General features: G+C 40.6%; 2 pseudogenes; both read right to left on the bottom strand.

Annotated features, from left to right (window-relative positions):
• Positions 1-9,041: 9,041 nt before the first annotated feature.
• Positions 9,042-9,837, bottom strand: LOC102432581 (annotated as a pseudogene).
• Positions 9,838-10,429: 592 nt separating this feature from the next.
• Positions 10,430-10,529, bottom strand: LOC111823049 (annotated as a pseudogene).
• Positions 10,530-22,873: the final 12,344 nt, after the last annotated feature.

Below are 22,873 nucleotides of genomic sequence, written 5' to 3'. Positions count from 1 at the left end.
TTCTGCAGAGAGAGTAACATGCAAAATCATCCGATAAGCTACAGCATGATTACTTTTAAGCAATTATCGTCAATTCAAAGGATGTTGTGGAAGTTCTTAGAAAAGTAGGCTGGCTAGGGATGGGCAGATGAGGGTGATCCTTCTTTATTAAGCAAAGTATCTCTGGATTTATGATGTAGGTGATAGGGAGACACTGAAGTATCTTCACAGGAAAAAGACATGATCAGATTTGTGTTTTACAAGGATTATTTTTCAGACAACATGGAAGATACATTTGAATCAAATGTGACTATGAGAGCTTCGCCAATAACACTTGGAATAGGTGGTGACTGCGGGAATGGAGAAAAGGGTAGAGATAGCACTGAGAATAAATAGAATAGATAGGACTTGTATCTGATTAGATGTAGTATAGGGCTTAAGCATATGAGCTATGGACTTAGGCTACGGGGGTTTAAAGCCCTGTTTCCTAGCTGTATAACATTGAGCAAGTTATCCAAGCAGTTTTCCTCATCTGTACAATGGAAATTATAAAAATAAAAGCTACTTCTGGAGCTTTTATGAGAATTCAATAAAATATGTGCAAATGTTCAGTAACTACTAGCTATTATTGAGGGGAGAAAGAAATTTAAAATGACTCCAAGGTTTCTGATTTAGGTAGCTAGATGGATGCTGGCACCACCAAGGAACACTGAACATTGGAATTAGAGAAAGTACGTTTGAGAGGGGAGACAATGAGCTGAGGTTAGATAAATCTGAGGTGTCTATAGGATATCCAGGTGGAGATTGTCAGCAGGCAGATGGAAATACTGGCCTGGAGCTCAAGGGTGTGATTAGGGTTAGATAGAGATTTGGGAGTCAGCATATGGTGTTGAAGGAAAAATGTGAAGAGGCAAGGACAGAGGATTTAAAATTGGTGAAGGCATGCGGAGTTGATAAGAGCGTAAATCTGTACAATCTTTCTGGGAGGCAAATTGGCAGTATGTATTTTTTTTTAATCCTTTGACCTCAAGAAACTTGTAATACTGGTTGTCTCTGGAGAGCAAAACTAGAGAACAGGAGACAGATAGCAGAGAGAATTGTTATTCCTTTTCTTCTCACTTATGTTTAAGTATTTTTGTATTTTTAAAATATTTTAATGGTGTTTATGAAAGCTTTTGACTCAAAATTTTCACTTTCAATAATTTATCCTGATGGGTTAAAGGGGAGACATCTGTAATACTTTCAACAATAAAGATGAATTTAAAAATAATTTATCCTGAGAAAATAATCAGATAATCACACAAAAATATCAGAATACAGATCTTGTCTTTATAAGTAAATGTTCATTTTATACAATTTAATATTTTAAAGCCATTTTTCCTAATTTGTGAATTTGTTTATATGACAAGTCTTACAAAGGAGTAGTGGGTTCTATATTTTACAGATTTTGTATCTCAGTCACTTCTATCATAAAACTCAGTCTCATGAACAACAAGTGCTGGCAAGGATGTGGAGAAAAGGGAACCCTAGTGCACTGCTGGTGGGAATGCACACTGGTGCAGCCACTATGGAAAACAGTATGGAGATTCCTCAAAAAATTTAAATGTATCTGCCCTTTGACCCGGTGATCCCACTTCTGGGAATATACCCTAGGAATCCTAAAACACCAATCAGAAAGAATATATGCACCCCTATGTTTATAGCAGCGTTATTTACAATAGCTAAGATCTGGAAACAGCCCAAGTGCCCATCAGTAGATGAGTGGATAAAAAATATTTACTCCATGAAATACTATTCGGCTGCAAAAAAACAAGGAGCTCTTACCCTTTGATACAGCATGGATGGACCTGGAGAGTATTATGCTAAGCAAAATAAGCCAGTTAGAGAAAGATAAGTACCATATGATCTCACTATATGTGGAGTCTAATGAACAAAATAAACTGACAAAATAGATCCAGAGGCTTGGATGCATGGAACAGACTGAGGAATCTCAGAGAGGGAAGGGGGAAGGAGGGAATGGGAAGAGATTAACCAAAAAACTTATATGCATAACTCATGGACACAAACAATAATGAGGTGAAGGCCTGGGGGGGGGAGCAGGGTGGAGGGCCTCAAAGGGGGGGAAAGGGGATGTACGTAATACTTTCAACAATAAAGATAAATTTTAAAATACATATATATGAAGCCCCCCCCCCAAATATGTCCAGAGGTATGGATGCATGGAAAAGAATAACAGATCTCAGTGGGGGTGGGAGGAGGACAGGAAGAGATTAATCAAAGAACATATAAACATACATGCATAAACCATGGACACAGACAATAGCATGAGAAGGTCTGCGGTGTGGTGGGGGTTGGGTGGAGGGGGCAAAAAGGGAGAAAATGGGAGATAGCTGTAATACTGACAACAATAAAATAAAATTTTATTTTTTATAATCTTGTTTTAAAAACTATATTTTAATTGATTTCAGAGAGGAAGGGAGAGGGAGAGATAGAAACATCAATGCTGAGAGAGAATCATTGATTGGCTGCCTCCTACACACCCCCTACAGTGATATTCGAGGCTGCAACCTGGGCATGTGCCCTGACCCGGAATAGAACCTGTGACCTCCTGGTTCATAGGTCGATGCTCAACCACTGAGCCACTCCAGCTGGGCAATAAAATAAAATTTTAAAAATAAATAAAACTCAGTCTCTTGTGTAAGTGGCCAAATTCGGGATTCTCCTATGTATCCATTTCAAATAATGTTCTATGCTTGTTGATATGAAGTGATACTCATGAAAAAAGCTGGTAAAAGTATTGTAATATGATAGTATTTGTATTACTGAATATTATAATTTTTAAAGAGAAAGATATAAATCAAAATGTTGGCAGTGGTTACCTCTGTGTAGTGGGGTCTCAGTTGGATTTTATGTTTTTATTTATAATTTTTAAAACAGTAAGCATATGTTATTTTTTAATCAGAAAAAATATAACTATTTCCCTTTGAGAAAAAAAATTAAAGGACAGGCAGGCCCCGGGAAGAGAAGCTTGTGAAGGAGAGCAGGAAGGAGTGGTCAGAGAGATAGAAAGAGAAGACAAGGAGATAAGAGTTAATGAGCTGAAGGGAAGGAATAAAAAAATGTTTCCACTCTAGCCATGGAGCTCAGTTGGTTACAGTGTTTTCCTATATGCCAAGGTTGCAGGTTCGATCCTCAGTCTAGGCACATATAAGAATCAACCAATAAATGCATAAATGGGTGGAACAACAAATTGATATCTCTCTCACCAATCAATAAATTAAAAGTTGTTAAATATTTTCCAAGAGGAGCAAGTCAGTGGTTAACAGTGTTTAATATAGTAGAACGGTCAAATATGATAAGGTCTGACTGACTCCATTAGATTTAACAGTTACCTAAATGAGAGCAATTTCAGTAGGGCACTAGTGGTAGAACCCAGATGGTAGTGAATTAAGAACTAAATCAGGGGTGAGAAATGGAAACAACTAGTAGTGACCATTCGACCATGACCATTTGTTTGAGAAACTTGCCTAAAAAAAGGAATGCTAGGTGGCAGTGCATTGTCAAAGGATTTGTTTGTTAGTGAGGGAAGATATTTAACTGTGTTTAATAGCTGGGGGGCGGGGAAGTTTCATAGAAAGTGAGAAGTTGAATATAAAAGTAAGTAAAGGGGTAAGGCTTAAAATCAAATAGCCCTAGAATTGTGCAAGTTAAATTCACAATAAGGTGTAAATAGCCAGCTTTTTTTTTTTTAAGAGAAAAATTTCATAGGGTGGAGAGAGGAGAGTAGAGGGTACTGGGCTAATTAAATCCTTTGCAGTAATAACAAAATAACAGCTGTTACCAGCTGGCGCGCACGCGCCACTCTTTGCTTTTCACTAGAGGCACAGGGCTTTAGAGTTACCAAGTGATGTTGGACAAGGCACAGTTATCCTCTGTACCTCAGTTATCACACACACACACACACAAAATTAGCTGAGCCCTAGCTGGTTTGGCTCAGTGGATTTAGCATCGACCCAGGAACTAAAGAGTCAAGGGTTTGATTCCAGTCAGGGGCACGTACCTCTGTTGCAGGCTCGATCCCTGGCCCTGGTAGGGGCCATGAGGGAGGCAACCAATAGATGTCTCTCTCTCTCTCTCTGTCTCTCTCTGTCTCTCTGTCTCTCTCTCTCTCTCTCTCTCTCTCTTTCTGTCTATCCCCTCTCCCTTCCACTCTCTCTAAAAATCAATGGAAAAATATCCTCAGGTGAGGATTAACCAAAAAAAAATGAAAAAAGAAAAAAAAGTAGCTGAGTCAAATCTCTTGGCAAACAGATAACATCAGAACTTGATGTGAGCAATGCCCATTTTTCTGTCTTGGGTTTCCTTTACCAGGTTCATTCTTTGCCAAAATGAGTCCAGAGTGGGAAAAAAAAATTAGAGATTTAGTATTTTTAAAATGGAAGGAATCTCATTAGTTCATCCTCCTGCCCACAGGCAGTACTGTGCCTTACCAGCGGTTCTCAACCTGTGGATCGCAACCCCTTTGGCGGTCGAACGACCCTTTCACAGGGGTCGCCTAAGACCATCCTGCATATCAGATATTTACATTACGATTCATAACAGTAGCAACATTACAGTTATGAAGTAGCAACGAAAATAATTTTATGGTTGGGTCACACATGAGGAACTGTATTTAAAGGGCCAGAAGGTTGAGAACCACTGCATCAAACAGATACCTATCCATCTTCCTGCCCTTACATTTTTTCCAAAGGAGGTTGCACAACCTCAGACTCAATGTTATGCAACTATACTGAAAAGAACTTTTAATCTGTTTTCAGGCATCCTGAGGAAATAGCAAATCAAAAGCCCCTATAATCTGGGGTATTTTGTGTTCTTGGGAACAGAGGCCTGGAACTGCAGGGAGGGAGCAGGAGGTGGGTCCAAGTGTAAAAAATGTTAGAAAAACCAGAGAGCAGCACTCATAACATACAGTCTGTACTCCAGGGAATGTGGACCCAGAGTTGAGCAGCCTTTCTGTGGAGCACACTCTCTTTCCATACACATCCATCCAGCTGCCTACTACCATTAGTGACTTCTCCCCTTCTTGAAGTTCATTTAAACCCTAATTTTACTTGGCACCTCCCTTGGGATAGTCTCTGCTCTAAACTAAATCCCTTTTGAAAATTGTCAGTTCCCTCTCTATGTTGATGAAGTGTCCTTTAAATACTCAACTTATCTACTTAAGTTAGTGATTGTATTTATTTTACTAAAGTATCTCTGGATTGCCTAGGGGTGAGGGCAATCTAGGGAAAAGTAGTGTGACTTAAGTGTGTCAGTGTCTATGCACACTTACCAGGGGTTGTTAAAGACCTAACTCTTTTAAGAAATATATGTTTTTACTGTTTTCAGAGAGAGGAAGGGAGAGGGAGAGAGAGATAAACATCAATGATGAGAGAGAATCATCGATCAGCTGTATACTGGAGATTGAACCTGCAACCCTGGCATGTGTCCTGACCTGGAATCAAACCGTGACTTCCTGATTCATGGGTCAATGCTCAACCACTGAGCCACACCATCAGGGCAAGACCTAACTCTTTAGTTGACAAGAGTCTGACCTCCAGCTTCCATACAGATTAATTATATACTGAATTATCTAGCAACAATAATACCTGGAAAGATAATAACATTGCAATTAGCCAGTCTTCCTCCCTTAATAAAGACTAATATTTATTGAACACTTACTATATGCCAGGCACTCTTTTTTTTAATAGTTTACTGATTTTTAGAGAGAGGGGAAGAGAGAGGGAGAGAGAGAGAAACATTGACAGATCAGCTTCCTCCTGTATGCCCCCCACCAAGGATCAAACCTACAACTCCAGCATGTGCCCTGACCAAGAATGGAAGTGGCAACCTTTTTGTGCCCAGGATGATGTCCAACCAACTGAACCACACTAGCCAGGGCTGTACCAGACACTCTTTTAAGCAAGCACTCTATATATTTTAACTCAGTTAATCCTCAAAACGATCCTATGACATTGGTGCTATTTTTATATCTGCATTGTATTGATAAGGCACAGGCACATTAAACAACTTGCCCAAAATCACACAGGTAATAAGTGGTAAAGTCAGGATTGAACCCAGACAATTTGGTTTTGGAGCCCAAGTTTTTAAATTGTCTCTCACAGAAGATTCTTTTAGCCCTGTTTGCCACCACAAAGGAAGTAAGATGGAAACAATATCAGAAAAGGAAAAAGGAGAGAAAGGAAGCCCCCCTCCAAAAAAAAAGTGCATAAGGTAAGAATGGGTAGAATGTCACTAACAACTACTCAATAACATTCTAGTGCAGTGGTTCTCAACCTTGGCTGCACATTAGAATCACCTGGGAATCTTTTTTAAACGCTGATTTCTGGGCCTCACCCTCCAGAAATTCTGTTTCTTTGTTATGGGGTGAGGCCACAACATTAGTAACAAAGAAACAATTTCCTGAGCATCTACTCCTGCCTAGATGTTCTTCATCTGTTTGATCTTTAGCCTCAAATGGTATTGTTGAAATCTATCTTCTTAATAACTATGAGAACTTCAAGCCTGTTTAATTTCTGCCCATCCTTCAAAGTCCAGCACAGGTCCTACCTCCATCACAAAGCTTCCATATCCATCCAGTCTACAGTTATCTGTACTCTAAAAATTTTTTTACAGATTTATTGTCTATAATGTTCATTTGGCTCTGATGCACATTCATAATTAGCTTTGTGTGCACTTATGTCTCATCTTGCCAACAACACTATAAATTCCCTAAGGGAAGAGATTAAGACCTATTTCTCTTGCATCTTACATCCCCCATAATGCCTAGCACGGTGTATTGCAAATAACAGGCACTCAGTAAATATTTGTTGGTTGACTGATTGATTGAAAAAGGTCATAAAATGCATCAAACTTTGGTTAACCCCCCACATCATGTGCTCAATAAACATTAATAATTATTAAAAACAATTTAAAAAGTCTATGGAGTTTCTACAGTGTGTAGACAATGGTGCTGTGGGGATAAACATAAAATAGAAGACACCACTTTTACCTTTGAAGAGCTTAGCTTAGCCTCTTACTACTTCAATGTACACTCTTTTCTCTGAGTTACTGCTGCATTTAAAGTCAGGTCTAGTTATCACTCCATCGTTTTCTCCCCCAAAGTGATTGTGATCTCCTTGAAAGAAATGGCTAATACTGTGCTGGGAACATAATTGAATCACAGAATTGGAATGGACTGTAGAGCTTTCTCTATTGTCAGACTTCTCACCAATACAAAAATCCCTTTTATTTAATTATATGCTTCCAGTATCAGGAATTAACCCAAATAGGAAACACAGGAGGAAGAGTAGGTTCAGGAGCTAGATAATGAGTTGAATTTTGACTACGTGCAGTTTAACGTGATTGTTAGCCAACCAGGTGTAGACAAACAACTCAATCTCAGAAGAGAGGTCAGGGCTGAAGATAAAGACTTAGAAGTCTTGGGCGTAGACGTGGTAGTTGAAACACTAAGATTGAGTAATACTGTCAAGGACAAGAGAAGACAGAAGCCAAGGGCAGAGTCTCTGAGAATTTCTCCACTTGGAAAATGAGAGGAGAAATCAATGAGGCCAGAGAACTGGAAGACAAAGGAGAGAGTTTTAAGGAAAGGCTGGTCAGAGTCAATGGAGATGGAGCAATGAAGTTAGAGAGCATGGACTGAGAAAAAGTTATTTGATCTGGTGAATAAGAAGCCACACCTTTGATAACCGTGGAGAGGACAGTCTCAGTGAAGTAGTGTCTCATCTTTACTTACCCCCAATGACTAACATACATCTTTTTTGAATAATTGAGTGAATGGGTGTATGAATAATAGTTCCTGCCCCAAAAAAGGAGGTGATGGGAAAAGGGGGAAAGAGTAAACAAAGTAGCCTTTTTATCCCCTCTGAAGCAAGAGGGAAATATCAGTGATAATAGAGAAATGTTAAGGTGAAAAAGAGAAAAGTTAAGGGTTATGATTTTCCCAAAAAAACATATGAAGTTCATCTGAGAATGTATCACAGGCTCTATTCTCAGTTTGATGGAGTAAATTCTCAATAAGTAACAACTATAAACTCTGGAAAACACACACACACACACACACACACACACACACACACACACACCTGAAAGCTCTGGAGCAGTTCCCATTTTTATGGCTTTAGCCTGAGGGTAGGCTGAAGTCACTAAAACTATGGAGCAGTTCCCATTTTTATGGCTTTACCCTGAGGGTAGGCTGAAGTCACTAAAACTATATTATGAAATCTTCATCTTTTTAGCCTGAAGAGCTGAGGACAGGGCCTGGGACAACCATGATCTCTAGAAAGTGAGGGATAGCTCAGAAAGAGATCCTGAGGAAAGGAGCCCTAAATTATTTACATAGATTCTCTCAAAAAATCTATGAATCACACATGCATAGCGCAGACTCAAAGCAGTTTCCATCTAAGTCTAAAAGAATGGAACTGAGATTTGAACTGGCTGTCACCAACATAGGAAAGGCAAAGTTTTCTGTTTGAACCTAACCAAATAAATTGCCAGCTGAAACAAATACATCCACACTCTTTTTAAAATATTTTTATTGATTTCAGAGAGGAAGGGAGAGGGAGAGAGAGATAGAAACATCAATGATGAGAGAGAATCATTGATGGGCTGCCTCCTGCACGCACCCTACTGGAGATCAAGGCCACAACCCGAGCATGTGCCCTTGACTGGAATCGAACTCGGGACCCTCCAGTCTGCAGGCTCTATCCACTGAGCCAAACCAGCTAGGGCCACATTCTTTTTTTTAACATATATAGTCCTTTGTTTTTATTTTCTGGGATTAAAAAAAGTATAGGCATAAATGGTTTTACATGATCCTCTTTAAGATATCCTTTAAAATAATTTATAAAATGGCTTACTTCATGTCTCTTGGTTATCAGGACCCATCAATGTCACTGTCAGCCTTGATTAAGTGGTGGAAAATTTCAGAGCAGAAGAAGTAACATGAATATTTTCCCAATCTCTGAGAATCATAATCATCACAGAAATATTTTATCTTTTCATCATAAATCTCTGGAAAGTAGGTGTGTTCGCTCATTGTTAATAGGACAAGGAGCAATGTCATAGAAGGTTAATCCATGTAAATTGGCTTCCGCCTGCAAAGGAATTTTCTGAAAATCACGGAAAAAGTCAGGGAAAAAAAACAAAGAAAAAATATGACATAGACCATTCTGCTGCAGAGTGATCATAGGAAGCACGTAGCCTTTGTCCTCAGGGTTCCAGTGGAGTTTCTGTACTACATCTGAGTCAAAACTGCCACTGTACAGGGATAAGGAGCAAGTAAGCATGCCAAATGTGCTTATTCCACATCAGATGACCAGCAGTAGTCTGATCCAGAAGATTTGCTTACCATGAATTTTGGGCTGCATTTGGTAGGTAAGGACTATCTGAACAAACATATACAATGAGCCTATACCAAAAGTGAGCACAGCTCCACATATATGTACAGCAAAAAAGGTTGTTTTTTGGAAGTTTGCCACAAAAAGGATGTCCTAAACAACTCAGCAATCCAAGTATGAGGCCAGCCTTGTTTAACCTGGTGATATATTTTGTTTCGGATTCAGAGCATGAACTTGCTTATAATGAACATAAATGGCAGCAACACATAAAACTGCGGCGAAATTTAGCATTGCCCCAAATAAGCACTTTTCCGGAGCCACGGTACCAAGTGTCACTGATATAAGGCAAAGCAGGGTCAACAGGGTGGAGAGTGATATCACTAATGTATGAAAATATGAAAGCAGCAGCCGTTGAAATGACAAGGGCTGAGGGAAGGAAACTGAGGCCTTGCTGAAACCATCATATCTCAAACTGGTTTTAATACTTATCTGTTACTTGCTTGTTTGGTTTTATCTTACTCATTAAACTTTAAGTTCTGTGAGAGCAGGAACCAACTGTTTTGTTCACCATTATATTTTCAGCTCCTGTTTTAGTACCACTCTTCAAATCTGCCCCAACCTGCCCCTTTTGTAGATCCTTGCTAGGGTGTGCCGACCAGGGCTGGCCACAGGGTCCAGAGCCTGCAGGCAGCACGGAGATGGGGTGGGCCTAGGGGTACACACCCGAGCAGCCAGGCCTGGCCAGGGCACCTATGTCCACACTCTTTTGTGTGTGTGTGTGTGTGTGTGTGTGTGTGTGTGTGTCTTTTTTTTTGTTTTCTTTTTCAAAAATATGGAACGGCCCTAACCGGTTTGGCTCAGTGGATAGAGCGTCGGCCTGCGGACTCAAGGGTCCCAGGTTCGATTCTGGTCAAGGGCATGGACCTTGGTTGCGGGCACATACCCAGCAGGGAGTGTGCAGGAGGCAGCTGATCGATGTTTCTCTCTCATCGATGTTTCTAACTCTATCCCTCTCCCTTCCTCTCTGTAAAAAATCAATAAAATATATTTTAAAAAATATGGAACGCTTCACGAATTTGCGTGTCATCCTTGTGCAGGGACCACGCTAATCTTCTCTGTATCGTTCCAATTTTAGTGTATGTGCTGCCACACTCTTGAGGAATATAACAGAATCAAAAGTTTCTATAACAGCATTCACAATGTCCAGGAAACCCTCTAAAATCACTCAATATATAAAGAATCAGGAAGAGATGACCCATTCTCAAGAGAAAAGACAATTAATGGAGGCCAATCCTGAGATGAGGAGGAGGAGAGAAAAATACCCCAGTAATGGTATATCAGACCACAATCACAAGTAAACAGGACCGTGTTTAAGCCTCCTTTCACTTTAATTTATATACTAGTATTAGTGGCCTGATACCACTTGTGGATTAACTGAATGCATGACTTTGTGAAAGGATGCTATAAGAATGACCTCAGGGAAAGAAGGGGATCATCAGTGGAGACTGCCAGAGGCAGAAGGAGATACTAAGCAGAGACCAGAGAAAGTAAACATGAAAGAGCAGGAAATAGGTGGGGGAAGGAAAGACAAGAGGATAGGCATGTATATTTTCATACATTGGCGCCCATATGAAAAAGAGGAGCTAGTCATGGGTTTTTATAACAAGCATAACTAGCATATTTTTCATGTTACTTTATTATTATCTGTATTAAGTGTGTATTTGTGCCTCATGCCTCACTGTTTCTCCCAGGGGCCAGCTGTTATTTCTTCGACTCACATGTGCTGTCATATCGGCCTGATGCTGCCAGGGAAGATCAACTGGACACTAGATCTGGACATTCTGGAGCCTACTCTCGAAGCAAATTGCATAACCACATGCCTATCTATGTGAGTTATAGATTTAGCAGGCTATGTGGCATAGTCAGGAACCTTCTGGGTGATAAAGGGGATCTGGATAGGGATTTAGGGTGTCCCAGAGGCATTTATGGTAAACAAGAAAGTAGATAAGTTTTCTTTGGGTCTAAACCTCATTTATGACAAACAACTCAACTAACTGAATAATGCTGGCTCATAGCCAAGACCATTTTCATAAGATGTTTATACAATGCTGTTGACTTTGTGTACTACTTCTGTCATCCTTGAAGCTTTTACTGGGCTAGTGGGGCGACTGATAGGGGATTTTAATTTATTAAATGTCAAGTGAGGATGTTGGGATTAGAAATTAATTTCAACATGGCTTGGTTTGAGTACCATCATTTCCCAGAAAGACAGGCTTTCTAGCAACCTTGGTTTTTTTTCCATATGAGAATCCATCTTTTAACCCATCTGGAAACCAGGAACAAGGAGACTGAACCTTAAAAGAAGGACATGTAAAAGAACCAATACAAGATCTTCGCATCATCCATTGACCTTTATAGGGTGGGCATAATGTTCAATAGGCATGTGTAGCTAGTGGCTGCCATATTGGACAGTGCAGATGTAGAACATTTTCATCATCACAGAAAGTTCTTTTGAATAGCACTATAAATCTGGACTCATGGAATAGTTATTTGTGACCAGGCATCTCTGCATCTGCATCTAAAGTGACTGATTGTTTTTTCTTACTTCTTGTTGTCTCTTTGCATTAATGTGTTCAGAGTGACACCTGGGGAAGCTGAAGCAGTTTAACAGACTCATTAGACCCTTTGCCACATATGCATACCAGAGTTCTTTAAGGAATGGCCAAATATGGTATATTCATTAAATGGAATACAGTACAGCAGTTAAAGGGAATAAATTAGATGTATCAATAAGGATAGATCTCAAAAACATTTATGTGTGAAAAAGTTGCTGAATGTAATAATTTATTGCACACAAAACAATACCACATTTTTCCCATGTAAGACTATTTCTTAAAAGAATACATACCAAACTCATGACCATGGTAACTTCAGGGAGGGAAAAAAGTAAGTGGTATAAGGGACCAACAGGACTTTCAGCTTTTTCTGTAATAGTCTAAAGTTTTATTTATTTTTTTAAATATATTTTATTGATTTTTTACAGAGAGGAAGGGAGAGGGATAGAGAGATAGAAACATCGATGAGAGAGAAACATCGATCAGCTGCCTCCTGCACACCTCCCACTGGGGATGTGCCCGCAACCAAAGTACATGCCTTTGACCAGAATCGAACCTGGGACCTTTCAGTCCGCAGGCCAACGCTCTATCCACTGAGCCAAACCGGTTAGGGCTAAAGTTTTAAAGCAGCGGTTCTCAACCTGTGGGTCGAGACCCTTTGGGGGTCGAATGACCCTTTCACAGGGGTCACCTAAATACATTCTGCATATCAGATATTTACATTATTATTCATAACAGTAGCAAAATTACAGTTATGAAGTAACAATGAAAATAATTTTATGGTTGGGGATCACCACAACATGAGGAACTGTATTAAAGGATCGTGGCATTAGGAAGGTTGAGAACCACTGTTTTAAAGGAAAATATATTCACATATTACTTGTTTAATAACAATTTTAAAACAGGACTCAAATTTATATATAAATATATGGTAGTGAGAAAAATAAGGGAAGTACACAAAACCTTGAAGATAGTTGTGTTAAGATTTTGGAGAATTTTCTTACATTTTTCTATTTTTAAAAAAGTTTTTGTTTTGTGGCTATAATGTTAATAGAATAAAAATTTTTAAATAAAATTTTATTTAACTTTTTGTCTGCCTTTCTGCTGCTGACATAGTATTATCACGTATGAGGTATAGTTATTAAGAGGCAATTGGCTCTAGTATCATTAGTGCCAGAAATAATAGCTCAACATCATTTCTGTAAACATTTTTAATTATCCTTGGTGACAGCTTCCAAAATTCAGTTTTTCAATATAAGACCTCATTCTGCAGCTAATTCATACTGGCAGGAACACTGGGACCGTATAGTTCCTAAAACCAGAGGTTCCATCAGAATATTTATGAGATTCCCCTTCTTATGTTCAGGCCACCTGACTGGTTATGGGTTTTGAAAATTGTTCAGATCAAAAATCCCTCCACTGTGTGTGGAACTCAGATCCAAAAGCTGCTTCCTAGGAAAAACCTGGCTTCACCTGCACCCTACCTTCGTGGGAATGTGGGGTAAACTTCCATGCAGGCAACAACACTGGTCAGGCTTCTCAACTTTCAAGACAGAATGTAAATCCTGTCACCCAACCACCTGTTCATCTAGCTTCCAAAACATATGGATCCTGCCTCAGTCAACAACAGAGCATACCAACATTTCTAGCCTTCACTAGAGAATAAGTGTAGTCAGCCTCTGAGGTACTATCAAAAGCCTGGCTGCGACAAGAGATATTTATGGAATATATTGTAAGAGACATTCAATCCATCCACTCCTTTAGGTGGCACTTTAAGTTGTGTCCTCAGATCAAGTTAGAGCACCAGAAAGTTACATGCCTGAGCCATATTAGCTCAGCCCCTGCAGAAAGGCTTTAATGTTACACCCTTGGCTTTTAGCCAGGGTTGTTACAAGAAAGTAATATGAAAATCTCTTCTGTGTGCATTATGAAACTGTTACTGAGGACACTGTCCCTTATGTTAATCCCACATGAGGAATTTCTTATGGAACGTAGTGCCAGCTATGGACCATTATGTAGCTATTAAAAATTATAATTCTGGAAGAATAAATATGAAAATGTGTTTAAGATATGTTCATTGAAAAAACAGAGCACAAAATGGCATATAGACTTTAATTGCAGCCATGTTAAATTATTTGTGTCTGTGGACAAGAACTGAAAGCTGATAGGCAGGGATAAAGATTGTATGAGGGCAATGGGATTAGAAATGTTTTGTTCTTTCAAAAATTTTTGTTTGCTGAAACCCAGTCTTTTCAATGTGGGGAAAAAAAGAATTTAGTGACAGGAATATCTGTCTCTCTTGAGGAATTGCTATGTATTTTTCTTTCTGATAACAAGAATTCTGTATTTTACTGTGTTCACCCTTTCCCCTGGCTGCCTCAAAAGCTGAATTTAATGTTCAGTCATGACACATTAGCTCCCTCTTCTTTTCCACGCCTCTGATGTTCTATTTCTATAATCTCATAACATTTGTACTCTTTTTTTTTTGTAAAGTGCCTCTTCCTTACAGAAAGGGGCAAAATATAAAACATTTTTTTTTTCATTTTAAAAGTTATACATAGCCCTAGCCGGTTTGGCTCAGTAGATAGAGCGTCGGCCTGCAGACTGAAGGGTCCCAGGTTCGATTCCGGTCAGGGGCACTTGCCCGGGTTGTGGGTTCGATCCCCAGTGGGGAGCATGTGGGAGGCAGCTGATCAATGATTCTCTCTTTCATCATTGATGTTTCTATCTCTCTCTCTCTTCCTCTCTGAAATCAATAAAAATATTTAAAAGAGAGAGAGAGAATAGATGTAGCCTACTACCTGGGGGCTGCATGTCCCTCTCTCTTAAAAAAATTGTTATACACAGCCACAGCAAATTGGAAAACTATAAGAAAGTTAAAAGAAAAAAGATTACCACTGTTAACACTTTTTGGCATTTCTCCTATCTTTTCTGAATGTATCTTTTTTATTTATCTTTATTGTTGAGAGTATTACAGATGTCCCCCCTTTAAGTCCCTCATTGTCCACCTTCATCTGGCTCCTGCTCCCTCACCCCAGGCCTTTATCACACTATTGTCTGTGTCTATGGGCTATGCATATATGCATATAAATTATTTGGGTAATCTCTTTCCACTCCCCCTTCCCTCTCAGATTCATCAGTCTGTTCCATACTTAAACAAGATTAATAGCATATGCTGTTATTTACAATTTTTAAATTTATTTATTGATTTTAGAGAGGAAACGAAAGGAGAGAGCGAGAGAGAGAGAGAGAGAGAGAGAGAGAGAGAGAGAGAGAGAAACATTGATTTGTTATTCCACTTATTTACTTATTTTTGCATTCATTGCTTGATTCATGTCCTGACCAGGGGATAATACTAACCAACTGAGCTATCTGGCCAGGAAACATATGCTCTTTTCATGTAATTTTAAAATATAAGCATGTTTTCATGTATTGGAAACTTTTCTGTTAATAACTGGTAAATATTATGCCAGTACGACTTTCAAACATTAGAACCATAGAGGACTACCTGAAGAGTTAAAGGAGAAGATCAAAGGTCAGTTCAGAGGAGGTAAAAACCTGAGAGATGAAGCTTTATGGACCTTATTCAGACAGAGGGTCAGGACCAAATTTGTGTGGGTGAGAAGTACAAGCTCAGGGCAGCCTAAGGCCAAAAGGGCAATCTAGTGTCATGTACCCAGAAGGAAGATCACAGGAGATAGGATTTTAGAACTAGGAGAGACTTTAGAGATATCTAATACAACATTCTCATTTTACAACTGATACAACCAAAGCCAGAAGAGGTGAATTGACTTGTGGAGGCTCTGGAGCAGTGGTTCTCAACCTTCCTAATGCCATGACCCTTTAATACAGTTCCTCATGTTGTGGTGACCCCCAACCATAAAATTATTTTCATTGCTACTTCATAACTGTAATTTTGCTACTGTTATGAATCGTAATGTAAATATCTGATATGCAGAATGTATTTTCATTGTTCGCGACCCACAGGTTGAGAACTGCTGCTCTGGGGTCAGCCTGCCTGGATTTGTAACTCTGCTTTAGAAACTCTGGACTTTAAGTAGGTGCCTTTACCCTCTCTAAGTTTCATTTTCCTGCGTGAAAGGAAAATGGTGATAGCATTTAACTTACATGCTTATTGTGTGGATTAAATCAGATGATTCATGTAGCACTTAGCACAGTGCCCAATACAAACTAAAAACTCAATAAATGTTACTTATTAATAGTAATGTAATTTTATCATTATTCAACTAGTCAGTGACAGACCTATGACAAGGACTCAGATCTCCTGACTCAATCTAGTGCTCTTTTCACTGCATCAGACTGACTTCCAGGGCCCAGAAAGGACTGAACATTGTCTTGAACATAGTAGTGGTGCCAAAGAAAATCAACCAGGAGCTAAATCTGAGGATTTCAGTCCACTTCAGTGCAATATAAATAAAAGCACCTAGCCTGGTGTCTAGAAAATATTAGGCTCCTAAGAAATATTTACTAACTGAAAAGTTTTTTTTTAAATCAACAGGGTTGTGAGGGTGGTACTGGCTTCTAATAGAAGAACTAGAAAGCTTTCATAGAGACACATAAGAAAGGACTTAGGGAAGAAGGTTACTAAAAAATATGTATGTTTCATACATGTCTGTGAAGAACAGGAACAAACAGAGGTCATTCTTTCTGAGATTCCTTGAACTTTCTCATTGCTATTTTTGTTAACTTTTGCATCTTTCCCTGTAGTCACTAGTGAAAATCCTATACAAACCCTAGGTGGGGGTTGTGTATTTTTTCAGAGTTGGGCAGGGTAAGAAAGAAGTAGAGAAATATCTATCTCAATTCAAATTAATAAAGCCGGTTTGGCAGCAGGCTTGGGGGGGGGGGGGTGGCACCCAGGTAGAAGACTGGGTGGTGGCAGTGAAAGAGGCAAGAAAGCCAAACCCCTATGCCCTTCAAGAGGGGAAAAAGAAAACGTGGTGAACAAGGAGTCAGTTGAGACCATAAACTCTGGGATTAAAACTGGGGAAAAAAGGCCTGTGTTCTCCCTTCCCCCCATGTTCTGCCATATCTGTTCATAATTTATGACAGTGGCTTGGAGAGGGCCTCCTGTTAGTCCTCTTTACTACTAGTGTCTCTTCTATTTTCTTTTCTTTTTTAATATATTTTTATTGATTTCAGAGAGGAAGGGAGAGGGAGAGAGAGATAGAAACATCAATGATGAGAGAGAATCATTGACCAGCTGCCTCCTGCATGGCCCCCTACTGGGGATCAAGCCCACAACCCAGGCATGTGCCCTTGACCACAATTGAACCCAGGACCCCTCAGTCCACAGGCCAATGATCTATCCACTGAGCCAAACAGGCTATGGCTCTTCTATTTTCTAAGGCCAGCTTGATAACTCTTTCTTTCAACTAATATATGTTCTAACACTCCCACAGTAATAAGATGAATAACCCTGACCTCTCTAGATGCATTCTTTCAAGTCGTAGTGTTCCACCGGTCCTTTAGCTCACCCTCATAAATCATCTGGTCCTATAGTTTATGGTAATTTTTTAAAAATATATTTTATTGATTTTTTACAGAGAGGAAGGGAGAGAGATAGAGAGTTAGAAACATCGATCAGCCGCCTCCTGCACATCTCCTACTGGGGATGTGCCCGCAACCCAGGTACATGCCCTTGACCAGAATCGAACCCGGGACCCTTCAGTCCGCAGGCCGACGCTCTATCCACTGAGCCAAACCGGTTTCGGCTATGGTAATTTTTATCTGTCCAGAGTTTCAAGGTATATTCTCATCTTAACAGTAAAAGCTCAATAACCATGTGTTCATTGATTCCAGAGTTTATAATCTAGTTGGGGAAACAATATGCCATCATGAAATGGAAAGCCATGTAATCACAAGCACAAAATTAAAGAATAAAATCTGAGTTCATAGAGGTAAGTGATGTGTCAGGTTGGACTAGTCGAGGAAAGTTTCTAAGAGCACGTAAGTTTTGAGCTTTGAATTGGAAATTTAAGGAGGTGATGGACATGAGTTGGTGGAAAGGTGGACCTTTTCAAACAAATGCACAAAGGGTGACAATGCAAGATATAACTCAAGCCAGGACAGGTACTTGACCCACCCTGCCATTTCCCTGTCTCAGAACTCTGCATGATCTGCCACCACACCTCTTTCAGTTACAAGAGAGCTCCTTGTGACCTTGTGCCCACCAGGCCCTCTCCTCTATCAAATTCACCCTTCGTGCAGCACTTACCAAGTGACTCCAGGCAGGAAGAAGAGGCATAGACAGGAAATGCTTGCCAGGCATTGTGAACAACTATGTCCCATCTCTTTAATTTGGACCTCAGGTAGTAATACATGACCTTTTCTTTATACTCTCCATGGCAGAGGGAAAACAAATGCATGTTGGAGTAGAGCAGGGGTGGGGAACATTTTTTCTTCCAAGAGCCACTTGGATACTTATAACATCATTTGCAGGCCATATGAAATTATCAACTTGAAAATTAGCCTGCTATGTTTGGTCAAACATTTAATTAACTCACCCCTAAGGCCTTGGCAGGGCCAGACCAAATGATTTTGCAGGCCTTATAGGGATGTTCCCCACCCATGGAGCAGAGGGAAGCAGGAATATGTAGAACCAAGATGGTTATGTTACCATGAGCAGACTAATATCACTTTGAAGGCTCAATGTGCTGCCACCTCTGAAAAATCTTGAGTTGTATGGAATCCTTCCTGACAGGAGGAAAGCCTGGTCGCCACAGAGCAGCATGTGCTAAGAAACACGACAAATGGTATAATGCCAGGCACTGTACACACAAGTTGAATTTACAGACCATACCCCTAGGAGCTTGCTAACAGGAAAATTGGGGCTTGGACAAGCAGAATATATGTATGACACATTTTTTATGCACTTATTAAAAAGCAGTCAAGTGGAGAAAAGGAACCCTCGTGCACTGCTGGTGGGAATGCAGAATGGTGCAGCCACTGTGGAAAACAGTATGGAGTTTCCTCAAAAAATTAAAAATGGTACTCCCATCTGACCTAGTAATCCCACTTCTAGGAATATAGCCCAAGAAATCAGAAACACCAACAAGAAAGGATATATGCACCCCTATGTTCATAGCAGCACAATTCACCATAGCTAAGATTTGGAAACAGCCTAAGTGCCCATCAATAGATGAGTGAATTAAAAACCTGTGGTACATCTACATAATGGAATACTATGCTGCTATAAAAAGGAAGGAACTCTTACCATTAGCAACAGCATGGATGGACCTGGAGAGCATTATGCTAAGTGAAGTAAGCCAATCGGAGAAAGATAAATATCACATGATCTCACTCATTTGTGGAATATAATGAACAACATAAACTGATGAACAAACATAGAGCCAGAGACATAGAAGCATTGAACAGACCTTCCAATCTAAGAGGGAAGGCAGGGGCAAGGGGGTAAGAGATTAACCAAAGGACTTGTATGCATGCATATGAGCATAAGCAATGGACACAGACAGTAGGGGGTGAGGGCATGTGCTGGAGGGGAGGTGGAAGTGGCCAGGGAGAGATCAACTGGGGGATGGCGGGAAGGAGGCTTATGTAATACTTTAAACAATAAAGAATTTAAATTTAAAAAAAAAGAAAGGAAGCCCCAACTGGTTTGGCTCAGTGGATAGAGCATCGACCTGCAGACTGAAAGGTCCCAGGTTCAATTCCGGTCAAGGGCATATACCTTGGTTGTGGACACATCCCCAGTAGGAGGTGTGCAGGAGGCAGCTGATCGATGTTTCTAACTCTCTATCCCTCTCCCTTCCTCTCTGTAAAAAAATCAATAAAATATATTTTTAAAAAACAAGGAAAAGTCAGTCTCATAGTACCAACAAAAATAATAATCAAAGCAGTCAAATGTACAAGTGCAATGTCATTCAACTCCTGATCGCATTCACTCTAACAGCACTTACTGAATGTCTACTATGTGACCCCAAGCTGGAGTCACAGCAGAGATACATAAAACTTGTCTCTGCCTTCAAGGAGTTCACAGTTTAGTGGAAGAGACATACATGTAAACAAATAATTATAATACATTATGGTTTGTGCTATATAGCATAAGCCTGCACAAAGTGCTTGGGAATGCAGAAAAGGAAGAACTGCACCTGATAGAGACAGGAAGGCTGAATAGTTTTCCAGAACAAGAGATTTGGGGAAAGGGTGATAAGAGGGAGGACATCCCAGGAAAGGTAGAAAGGGGGTTTCCCAGGAAATAGTGTAAAATTCTGACTGGTTGTGACTTAGCTCAGTAAAAGATGAATCAAGAAAGTTGAGAAGCCCTAACCGGTTTGGCTCAGTGGATAGAGCGTCGGTCTGCGGACTGAAAGGTCCCAGGTTTGATTCCAGTCAAGGGCATGTACCATGGTTTCGGGCACATCCCCAGTAGGAGGTGTGCAGGAGGCAGCTGATCGATGTTTCTCTCTCATCAATGTTTCTAACTCTCTATCCTTCTCCCTTCCTCTCTGTAAAAAATCAATAAAATATATTTTTTTAAAAAAGAAAGTTGAGAAGTGGCCTGGCTTTGAGGAGACCTGTATGCCTTGTTAGGGAGTTTGAACTTTATCACATACACAATGGGAAAAATCAAAGAACATTTTAAGCAAGGGAATTTTATGATCACATATAAGTGATATGGTCCCAGTTCTCCCTCCCAGCTGTGTGACTTTGGGCAAGACACTAAATCTCTTAACATTAATGCCTTCATTTATAAAGTGAGGATAATAGTGGTACCTATCTCACTTGAGGAGTAAATGAGCTAATGTGTATGTAAAGCAATCAGCACAGCACCTGGCACGTAATAAGAGCTCCATACATTTTAGCTATTATTACCAGGAAGGTTTCTTAGAAAGATAACTTCATTGGCAGCACCAAACATAGACTGTAATGATGATGTCAAAAGGTCCAATTAAGATGACATTGCAATTTAATCCAGTGATAAGGTCTTGAAAGGGGACTTGGATGTGGGAAACTAGGGAGGTGAAAAGGTGAGGGGTAAGTTTAGCTTGGGAGACTGGGTAGATCAGAATAACCATTAACCAAATTTAGAGATAAGGGTAGCCAGGGTATAGGAGTGTGGGTGCAGAAACAGATAAATGAGTTCAGTTTGGGACCTATGGAATGAGAAGTGAAGCCACCAAAGATGGGAACCTGGAGGATATCAATATTTAATGGAGAGGCCAGAAGAGCCAATGGAGAAAACTGGTCAGCGACCATACTGTCAGTATGAAGTGAGTAAGGGGGATTAGGAGGGATAGGGGAGACATTATCATCAGCTAACCTTTTGGTTACGTTACACAAGCCCATCACCCAATTCCCCAACAGGCGTTAACATGTTTCCTAGTCCGGTCTTAGTGTCATAGTAGAAAAATACTTGTGTGAAACTTAGTGTGATAAACACCTGAGTGATGTTTTTGAACATTTTTGAAAAACATGTTTGTGAAGTAACTTAGAAGAGTGTACCCCATAGATAAAGACTTGTTTTGAACTTACTTTGGTTGAAAACATGTTTTTAAGTGTATACCTGTGGCACGTTGATAGAAACTTGTTTTGCACCCTAATTGATAAGCACCTGGGCTGCCGTGGGTAAACAACCTGGCTATATAACGGGGACCCAAACCAGAGACTATGAATCGCCTCCAGATGAAGCCGAGATCGACTGGCGATCCACACTAGCTCCGCGTCCTGCTCCACGCCAAACGGCAGAAGACGGCTAATACCCCCAATCGAGCCGCTATTCAACTCCCTGACCTGTCGGAGACAAGGTCGAGGCAGGAAAGAATCTTCGTGAGATCTCGAGTGGTAAAAGCCGCGGAAATTCGTTCCTAACCTGATTTTGCCAGCCACCAGACGGCGCTTCAGCTGCCTCCAGAGGAAGCCACGCTTTGGGGACCCCGTTAAAGCCTGTACCCAGGGCACCAGGAATTTGTGTGAGTAATAAAGTGCTTTGTGATTTGCAACTGCATATATTTGTGTGGCGTAATTCCCCCAGCAGTCTTAACTATATTAATATAAGGTCAGATGATGATGCCTACCCTCGGTCCTGCTTGCTTAGAGTAGTCTCTTCGCTAGCAACTACTTAATGTCCGAACACCTGCACGGTTAAGTTTATCTCAAGGGACGCTGTGGATAACACCCCATATACTCTACTCGGACACTTAGCTTCTTGCTTCTCAGTTTTCTGCCTCTTTCTTGTAGAGAGTGCATTTTTTTCCTTTTGCCCTTTTTTAACTGAAAGAAGGAAAAGTCTAGCATCTCTCAACACGGCCACCTAGGTGACCCCGAATCACAAGGAAGAGGGTGAAAAGGGGGTAAAAAAGGGAAAAAAAATTTTTTAGAAAAGAAAGAGTCCGTAACCACCTTCCATAAGGTCCCACCTCCAGATATCCTGCCACGCCGCTCTTCTGCCACCCTTATTGGCTCCTGGCCGCAAGGCAGGGCGGGAAATGCAGTCCTCAAGCCAGTGCAGGGTGGCACGACTGAAGAACTCGGTTTCCCAACTGGCTCTCTAGGTGCATGCGCAGATGGCTGCTTCGGCGAGTGGTAAACAGAGACGTCAGGCTGGGGCTGCAGCTCGGAGCAAAACAAAAGGGAAACCCGGGGGGCGGGGGGGTGGGAGGGTTGGTAGGGGAATTGGTTCTGGAATTAGGGAGGCTGGGGCCGAAGGGGACGTAGACCCTTTTAAGAGTGGAGGGAAAGGAAGAGAGAGTGGAGGGAGAGTCAGGGGGAGGGGCAAGTGACGCGGGAGCGGGGCGGGGGGAGACAGTGATCAGGGTGGAGAAATTTGGAGAGTGAGGGGGGGGGGGCAGCAACTTAAAAGGGGGTGGGAACTGCAGCTAAGGAGACGTTTGCTGATGG

This window comes from Myotis lucifugus, unplaced genomic scaffold (genome assembly GCF_000147115.1).
Source record: "Myotis lucifugus unplaced genomic scaffold, Myoluc2.0 scaffold_4, whole genome shotgun sequence".
NCBI lineage: Eukaryota > Metazoa > Chordata > Mammalia > Chiroptera > Vespertilionidae > Myotis > Myotis lucifugus.
Note: the sequence above shows the minus strand (reverse complement) of the source record. Positions and strands in the feature narration are given on the sequence as shown.